Source organism: Marmota marmota, unplaced genomic scaffold (genome assembly GCF_001458135.2).
Source record: "Marmota marmota marmota unplaced genomic scaffold, marMar, whole genome shotgun sequence".
NCBI classification, from domain to species: Eukaryota; Metazoa; Chordata; class Mammalia; order Rodentia; family Sciuridae; genus Marmota; species Marmota marmota.
This window is the reverse complement of record NW_026000206.1, coordinates 6398264-6406877: the sequence shown is the minus strand read 5'-3', so window position 1 is coordinate 6406877 and position 8614 is coordinate 6398264.

Sequence of the window (8614 nt, the reverse complement as noted above, 5' to 3'; positions counted from 1 at the left end):
ATAGCAGTGTCCCACCCTCTTCCTGCCCTCGGGAGATGAAGCAAGACCAAGTGCAGGAGCTCTTAGAGCTGGCCACCTGCTGGTGCGGGGCAGCTGCGGCAGGGAGGACACCCCGCCCCATGCTGATGCACGCGGGCTGTTTGGACCTGCCACTGAGATCGGCTCAGGGCCACTGAGCCTGGGCTTCGGGATGGCATCCTGAGGGTTGGCGAGCTTTTCGGGAGCATTGGACTCAGCACCAGTCTTGCTGACCCCCCGCCAAGACCTGGAGTGAGCAGGAAGTAGTGCTTACCCACGGGAGCCAGGCTGGGCGCGGGAGTCAGAGAACCCTGCTTGGTATCTCATCTCGAAGGTGACAGCTGTGTCTAAGGGGCCCTGTGCACAGCCATGCAGAGGGCACGTTCTAGTCTATGCTTACTGGAAGAGCGAGGACACTGGGGTTCGAAGACTTCCAGTGACTTGCAGAGGTCTCCAGCATGCGCTCCCTGCCACCCCTGTGTGGCCCCTTCTGCGGGGCTTATTACCTGGGGCACAGTGGTGGGAGGCAGGACAGTCCCTCTCTGGACCTTGCTGTGCATGGACCATGTCTCATGGACCTTCCTTGGTCACGAAGTCCCTGGGCTGCAGGTGGGGGCTCTCTTCCTGTGGCTGTGGCTCCGTCTCCAGCCAGCTGGCCACAGTGACCGCAGGAGGGAGCTGGATCATCCATACTGGGAAGGAAGTGGGGTTAGGGTGTTGCTCTGGGGTGGCCTCAGACCATGCTCAGCAGTGGCAGCAGTGAAAAGCCAGGCCCTGGTCACAGTGGCCTGCACACACGTTCCCCAGGGCTGTGAGCAGCCTGTGACCCAGTGGCCATGGGCAGCACTAGTGTCATGGACCCTCAGGAGAGCAGCTGAGGTCTACAGCTAGCTTCTCTCTGGAAGCCGATGGGCCCCAGGAGGGTATTTGCGAGAGAGCCTTAGAGGAGCACAAGTTTTGAAAGTAAACGATTTGATACAGAAACACTTGGTCAAGCCATGGGAAGCGGCAGGTCGCGGCACATCACGGCAGAGCTGGGTAGAAGCTGCAGAGATGAGACGAGACCAGCTGCCCCCCGAGCTGCCACAGTCACCATGGAGCACAGACCCTTGATGGGGAAACGGGAAACAACGTCGGCAGTGCCCTGTCAGGAGGGGGACAGCTTCAAAGTGAAGGTGGGGCAGCAAAACAGGCTCCTTAGGGTCTGGACTCAGACCGAGATCAGGTCTTGGTTTAGTGATCGACGAGTTACTTCCTGTCTCTGAGCCTCAGTTTCCTGATCAAGGACGGGGTGCTAAGTTATGCCCTAGAGCGTACAATTGGCCCCCAGCAAGAAGCAAAGCTATGTATACAGTGCTGGCCCTGATGGCATTTGAATGACGGCTGTCACGGTCACTGTTTACATCATCCATGGGTGGCTGCTGCCTGGCACCAGAGGTGAGGTGTGTGGCAGGGGGCCCCGGGCCCAGGGAGAGGCCGCTGCCAAACTTTGTGCTGGAAAGTGCTGGTGTACATGAGGGCACCTGTGACATCACAGTGACATCTGGGGGAGCCTGGGAGGGCCCCGGAAGTCAGAAGGGCCTGTCTGGCTCACGCCCTGCAGCAGCCTGTTGTAAAGCCATGAAGCCAAGCGAGGGCTCCGGAGCCATCGGGGGGATGGGTAGAGGACACGGTGGGTGCCCAGCATGCCCACAGTGCCGGGAGCCCTCCACGTGCTGCCTGGTGCTGTCGGGGACCCTCAGCCAACTCTGCCCGTGCAGCAGGCGTGCTCTGGGCAGCTCAGCAGGAGGGAAGCCGCTGACCCATGGCCAAGTCAGCTTCCTACTTCTCACCCCCCTTGCAAGGCTGGTGAGCCTCAGGTGACTCGGGTTCCCTCCAATGAGGAAGGGTGTGTGTCCCCTGCCCTGGGTTACAGCAGGCAGGAGGTCTGTGCCAACAGCCCAGATGGACGCCCGGCTTAGCTGCAGCTCTCAGCCAGGTGTGGGAAGGCAGGCACACACAGTGGACTGGATTGTGTCCTCTCAACTTCTTGTGTTGAAGCCCTGACCCCCCAGGGTGACAGTGCTGGGAGACAGGCCTTTGGGAGGCCACTAGGGTGAGGTGAGTCCGGGCACTGGGGTCCTCATGGTGGGATCAGTGCCCGTATGTGAAGAGGCACCAGTGAGCTGGCCTCTCGATGGTGCAGAGCAGCAAGGAGGAGAGGGTACCTCTCTGCCTGCTCTTGATTTGGGGGGAAATGCTCAGTATTTCACCATTAAATATGATCCTAGATGTAGGATTTTTGTACTTGTCCCTTAGACCAAACTTAGGCTTTGACTAATACTGGGGTGTGGCTTGGCAGACTAGAGGGACAGGCCACCCTGCATCTGACCACATCCCCAGTGTCCTGGAGAAGAGAAGTTGGGACTGTCCTGGGATGCATGCTCAGCACTTTCCTGTATTTGTTCTTTGGGGAATTAAGGAATTTCCCTTGTATTTCTTGTTAGCCAAGCTTTTTTTAAAAATAAATGTTGAGTTTTTTCACATGCTTTTTCTGCATTAGTAGATATTGTGTTAATTTGTTAAAGCTGCTGCAACAAAGAACCACAGACCAAGTGCTTAGACAGCAGAAGCTCATTTTCTCATGGTTCTGGAGGCTGGAAGTCTGAGACTAGGTGCTGAAGGCTCCCTCCGAGGCCCTCCTGCATGACCGGCAGATGGCCGTGTCCTCCCTGTGCCTGTGTCTCTTGAGCCCAGTGCATTTGCCCCCAGATTCATGGTAACATTCTCATCTACAACCTGAGGCTATGTGGACCTAGGGACTTTAGGAGGTGATGAGGCAAGGAGGTGAGTCCTCGTGAGACTTCGTGAGAAGAGGGCAGGGAGGCAGCTGGCCTGCTTCTCACCATGTGAGGACACAGGGAGAAGTTGGCTCTCTGCAGCCTGCAAGAGGGCCCTCACTGGGGTCCGGCATGCTGGCCCCCTGGTCTTGGGCTTCCAGTCTACAAAACTGAGAAATGAGTGTTTGTTGTTAAGCCACCCAGGCTATAGTCATTTGTCAGCTCAAACTGACTAAGACAGTGGCCAAATCTCTTTTTCCTTTAAATAGGACATTAATTATTTTTTATTAAAGTCCATCAGAATGACCTCATTTAATTTTTTAAATTTAAATTTAAATTTTTAAAAAATTCATGTATGATAGCAAAATTCATTTCCTTATTTAATTTAATTATATCTTTTAAGTCCCTGTCTCCAAATATTGTCACATTGAGTTACTTGACATATGAATTGAGGGGGAAGCAGATCAACCCATAAGGGATACAATCACCTAATTTTTCTTGTCTAAATTGTTAATATGGTGGATCACACTGACTTGCTTCTAAATATTGAAGCAGGCTTGCATTCTCAGGATAAATGGCACTTTTGTCATTGCATTAGTCAGTTTTCCATTACTATCATAAACTTATGAAGAGAAAAGGCTCATTTTGGTTTCAGTTTTGGAGGTTTCAGTCCGTGACCATTTTGCTCTGTTGCTTTGGGCCTAACGTGGCACATTATCATGGTGGGAGTGTGTGTTGGAGCAAAGCTGTTCACCTCATGGCCAGGACATGAAAAAAGAGAGACGGGGTGCCATAAGCCCCCCCCCCCCAGGGCATGCCCCAGTAGCCTAAAACCTCCCATTAATTCCAACCTCTTAAAGCTTCCTTGACCTCCGGCAGCACCAAGCTAGCACTAAGCCTGAACACAGGGGCCTTCGGGGGAACATTCTGAAAGCGGTGGCAGTCATGCTGTGTAACTGGTTTGTATATTGCTTGATTTGACTGGATGATATTTTGTTGAGAACTTTTGCATTTATGTTCATGTTGCATTTTTCTTTCTTGAACTGCCGTCGTCTGGTTTTGGTAGCAGGACAAAGCCGGCATCCGAATGTGAATTGGGAAATGTTCTCTCCGCTTCTATTTCCTGGAAGTGATTTTGCAGAATCGAGGTTTTTTTTCTTTTTTAATGTTTTGTAGAATTTGCCAGTGAAACCATCTGTGCTTGGAAAATTCTTTTCCCGAAGGATTTTTCTTAAATGACACATTCAATCTCTCTGGCAGTGATAGGCCTATTCAGGACACTATTTCCTCTTGGAGGGTGGAGCGGCTCTCCTCTCAGGAGTGGCTTTCCTTTATTGTTCTTCTGATGCCTGTGGACTTTGCAATGGTGTCCCTTCCTCATTCCCGATGGGGCAATTGGGGTCCTCTCTCTATTCTAATTCGTCAGTCTTGCAGGAGGTTTATCAATTTTATTGATCTTCTCAAGGAGCCATCTTTGGGCCTCATTGATTTTTCTTTCTTGCTTTTATGCTTTCATTTTTGCTGATTTATGCTATCTCTAGGATTTCCCCTTTGCTGGCTTTCAGTTTATTCTGAAATTCTTTTCCTAGTTTCAGAAGATGGGAGTTTAATTTACTGATTTGAGACCTTTCTAATGGCTGTTTTAATGTCTTTTTTTCTGCTCTATCCTCTCTCTTTTTTTCTGGGCCCATCAAATGATTTTTTGTTTTAGTCTAGGAGCACATTCACCTGATTCTTTGTGTATGTAATACTTTTTTGATTAGATAATGGACTGTAGATTTTATATGGAGTCCTGGATTTGCTATACTCCTCTAACCAGTGTTGATCTTTCCCAGACCTGCAGTTAACTAATTGACTGTTTGAGTGTGTTTTTATGGTATTTAGGCAAGTACCAAATATCTTCTATTCAAAGGCTGCTTTAGGCCCTGTTTTGAAGGCCCAGCCTTCGGCATCCTCCATGGACTGCCCCATGCCTTGAGCATCTCTTTGCTCTGACAGGAGCTTGATCAGCCCAGCCCCAGGTAAGCCTTTGGAATTGCTCACCCCGCAGTTCACCAGCAAGTCCTCTTTCTGCAGAAGCTGTTCTTGTTGGCCTTGCTCGGTGTCACCTATTTCACACATTAGTGCCTGTGTAGTCCAGGCTCCTGTGGACCCTTTCCAGATCCTGACTTTTCTTTCCCTCTAATGCTTCTTCCTGTTGAGTAGCTTCCTTACAAATCCTCTGTCTCCCTGAACCTCCATCTCTTCAACTTGTGAACTTGAAGATCTCTGGGTTCCTCTTACTCTGCAGACAGCGGTTACCTGCTGGCACACAGCCTGGATAACAGGGGTCTGGCTTTTTTGTTTCCTTTTTCTCAGACACCTGGGTCATCCTAGGACATCTGTTTCCCACGTTCTGTCCAGTCTCTACATTTCAAGGGATTTGGGGAGTCTCTGCCACCACCCTTATTCTCTCATGGATAAATGTGTGTTTCTCTGCTTAGAAACTATCTTCATTTTGCCCTTGTTTCTGAGCTGTGTCTTAGTTAGGCGTACTCTTCTAGCGAAGACACATTTGGTCTCTGATCTTTAAAAATAACATTCCACGGGCTTCCTTGTATCTGCTGTTGTCATTGAGAAGTCCATTGCCAGTCTAACTGTAGTAAGCAGCATTTTTTTCCTAAATATTTGTAAGATTTTTTTCTTTTCTTAGAATTCTGATATCTGTCTTGACATGGCAATCTTTGCATTTATTCTTCTAGGGATTTGTTAAGTTTTGTGAATATGAGCATTCATGTCTCAAATCAATTCTGGAAAGTTCTTTTCTCCAATATCACTTCTTCTCCATTGTCTCTATTCTTTGTTTTCTGGAACTGTAACTGAAAGCTTGTTCAACATGTCTTCCTATTCTTAACTTTTCTTTCTTTGTATATCCTGGGTACTTTCTTTATGTTTCTCTTCAGGTCATTAATTATCTCTTTAGCTCCATCTATCGCCCCCCCACCCCCACTTCTCTATAAGTTTTATTTGATTCCTTTTCAAATTCGGGTCTGCCTGGTCTCTTTTAGGGCTGGGAATGTGGCTCAGTGGTCAAGTGCCCATGAGTTCAATCCCCAGAGACTGCCCCCTCAAAGAGTTATCTTATTCTTCATGTAATAACTTTTGTGTGTTATTTTTCTGAACATTTTAAACATGCTTATCTCCTGGTGTCTCACAGCCCTCCTGACTTTGGTGTCTAGCTCTGGGTCTCCTCTGTCTTGATTCTTGCATGCCATGCATTTTCTCATGTAGCTCCTAATTCCAGGTCGTGGGCTCCTGTGGGTCTTGGGGGCGGTGATATGCTCACTGGGGGTATTTGTTTTCGCTTCCCCCCCTTCCCAGGCATATCTGGGAATGACTTTTGCTTAATTTCTTGTCTTAAAGATTTCTGCAAGTACATGTAATATACGTTTTAATCCCAATCATGTCTGAGAGCAGGCCAGATTACAGGGGAAGAGGAAAGTTTCTCTGTCATCTCCCTTTGTCAGTGGGCAGATTCTTTTTTCCATCTGGTCTTTCACTGAGGATGAGTTCTTTCGAGAGTCCTGGATGTAAGTGGAGGTGTGTGTGGGCCTCAGTGTGGGACCCAGGGCCTCACCTCTGTCCCTGTGTGGTTCTTAAAACTTCAGCCCTGTCCCCCAGGTTGTTGTGACGACATCATCACTGTTCTGGTTTCCAATCCCCTTTTATATCTGGCTTGTGATTCACTGTGGGCTCATCTGAGTAGGGTGCTGCTTTATTTAACCAGCATTTCAAGAGATTTGGTAGAGGGAGCCATACACTGGGTGGCTTGAAGCCAGAGGAATTTCTCTTCTCCATATCTAAAGGCTGAAAGTGTGGAACCAAGGCACTGGCAGGACTGTGCTCTCTCAGAGGCGGTAGGGAGGCCTGTTCCTGCCTCTTCTAGCTCCCAGTGTCTGCTGGCCACCTTAGCCTTCCTTGGCTCACGGGTGCAGGCCTCCAACCTCAGCTTCTCTTTTGTGTCTGTACCCAGATCTCCCTCTCCTCATAATGACATGGGTGATGGGATTTAGGGCCCACCCTACGCAGCATGTCTCATCTTAACTTCATTACACCTGAAAAGACTGTTTCCAAATAAAGCCATGTTCATGGGCTCCAGGTGGTCATGAGTTTTGGGGGGACATTATTCAACACAGTGCAGAACAGTGTTAGGATACCTAGTCTGCTGTAGCTCCTGAAGCTCAAGTCTTCACAGGCAAACTTTCGTGGCTTCTTGGAAGCACTGGAACCAATTGATGTCTGGGCCTGTTGCAAGATTGCTGGTGGGAAGGCCCAGTGGGCTCCAGGGAAGGAAGAAAGCAGGTCTGTGCAGTGAACCTGGGGACAGTGGCTCCCTGCCCCTGGATAGACACAGAGATGGTGTCTATTTTCTATCAGCAGAATGGAGCCTCAGACATGAGCAGGCCCTGAAAGAACCCAGGTTCTGGGGATGAGCATTCCAAACAAGAAACAGGATGAGGCTGTATGGGCAGGTGGCAGAGAAGATTCTAGAAGACAGAAAGGTAAAGTGTAAAGTGCTGATGTGTTTTTTTCATTTCTCCTTCCTTTGAGCCCGGGCTGGGATGAGGTCCTTCTGCTTGCCTCCTTACCTCTGGGGCCCTGGTGCCCTGAATGGCCGAGGGTTAGGTGCTGTGACGGGAGGAAGCCTGTGGGAGGACAGAGCCAAGAGATGAGGCCTGTGGACATTCCAGAGTCAAGAGCAGCCCCTCTGGCAGGGCCGGGTGGGAACACCCCCCTGAGACTGGACCTGGGTGGCCTGCCTCCATCCCTCAGGACCCCAACTCTCCCTGCTCCTTCCCCTCCTAGTCACATGTACGGGGTTAGCTCAGGGGGACTGAGGGACCAGCTAGGCCAGGGGTGAGGAAGGAGAAGTGGGACTCTAGTGGGGGGTCTGGGCAGAGGGGTTGGGCAGGATGGGACCGAGGTGAGGAGTGGGTGGGGTCCCTCTGCCCACCGGGTGGGGCTCAGCTGGGTGAGGAGGAGATTTGGGGATGCAGGATTACTGGCCCTTACCCTCTGGACTGCCAATTGTGTTGGAGAGTCTCATCGGAGGAGGCTTTTGGGGGGCATATTCCCTTCCTTAGCAAAGGATCCTACACTCCCCAAAGATCATGGAAGGAGTCATTTGTGTCCACCTGTGAGCTAAGTAAGGCACAGGGGCAGGAAATGGGTGGGATTCATTCCTGTCCACGAGGAGCTCACTCTGTACAGACCCTAGGTCACGAGTCCTCTGTGTGGATTTTCTGTGGGGCGCTGCCAGCGTGGCTTCCTTCCACTTCTCACCTCCAGGAATCGTCTAGGACATGGGAGGAAACTGGCACTCCTGCCGCTGCATCTCATCAATACTTTTAATTAACCCTGGGAACCTTCGCCAACAATTCCATTCTGGGGGCACGAGGTACGCTGCAAGTTCCAGCCTTGCGGGATCCTTCCTTTGCCCTCGATGGTGGAGCGATGGGCCCTGTGTGTCTAAGTGCAGGGAGGTGCCTGTGCCCCGCTCCCCAGGTGGGCTGGGGAGGCACGAGATGGTGCTTCCCAACACTCCCTTCCAGGGCTGTCCTGCTGTGCCTTCTGCAGAAGCACTTGTGCCTGCCTGTCAGCAGGGCCCAGAAGGTTTATGTGGGGGACAGAGCTCGGGAATTTCCAGCCTAAATCCAGGCAGGGGCGGTTCCTGCATTCCTGTGACCAAGCAAGTCCTGGTGAGGGACAGACAGCTGCTTGGCAAGGCTGTGCCGGTG